Raw genomic sequence first — 642 nt, forward strand, 5'->3', positions numbered from 1 at the left:
CCCTACACTAGAATGGAGAGATCCACATTCTGGGAGCAGCTGTGATCTGTATCAGCTAGGACTCCTTCTGTTCCAAGGGATCAAAAACCATATCCACTCTCTCTTGAGCAATAAAGGGAATTTATTGACTCAAGTATCTTAAATTAATCCAGGGGCAGGCTGGCTTCAAGAACAGCTGGTTTTAGCAATCCCACTATTGGGCATATACCCAGAGAAAACCATAATTCAAAAGACACATGCACCCCAATGTTCATTGGAGCACTATTTACAATAGCCAGGTCATGGAAGCAACCTAAATGCCCATCAACAGACAAATGGATAAAGAAGATGTGGTACATATATACAATGGAATATGACTCAGCCGTAAAAAGGAATGAAATTGGGTCATTTGTAGAGACGTGGATGGACCTAGAGACTGTCATACAGAGTGAAGTAAGTCAGAAAGAGAAAAACAAATATCATATATTAATGCATGTATGTGGAATCTAGAAAAAATGGTACACATGAACCGTTTTGCAAGGCAGAAATAGAGCCACAGACGTAGAGAACAAACGTATGGACACCAAGGGGGAAAGTGGGGGTGGGGGTGGGGGGATGTGGTGGTGGTGGTGGTGGGATGAACTGGGAGATTGGGATTGACAT

Source organism: Lipotes vexillifer, unplaced genomic scaffold (genome assembly GCF_000442215.2).
Source record: "Lipotes vexillifer unplaced genomic scaffold, Lipotes_vexillifer_v1.1 scaffold417, whole genome shotgun sequence".
NCBI classification, from domain to species: domain Eukaryota; kingdom Metazoa; phylum Chordata; class Mammalia; order Artiodactyla; family Lipotidae; genus Lipotes; species Lipotes vexillifer.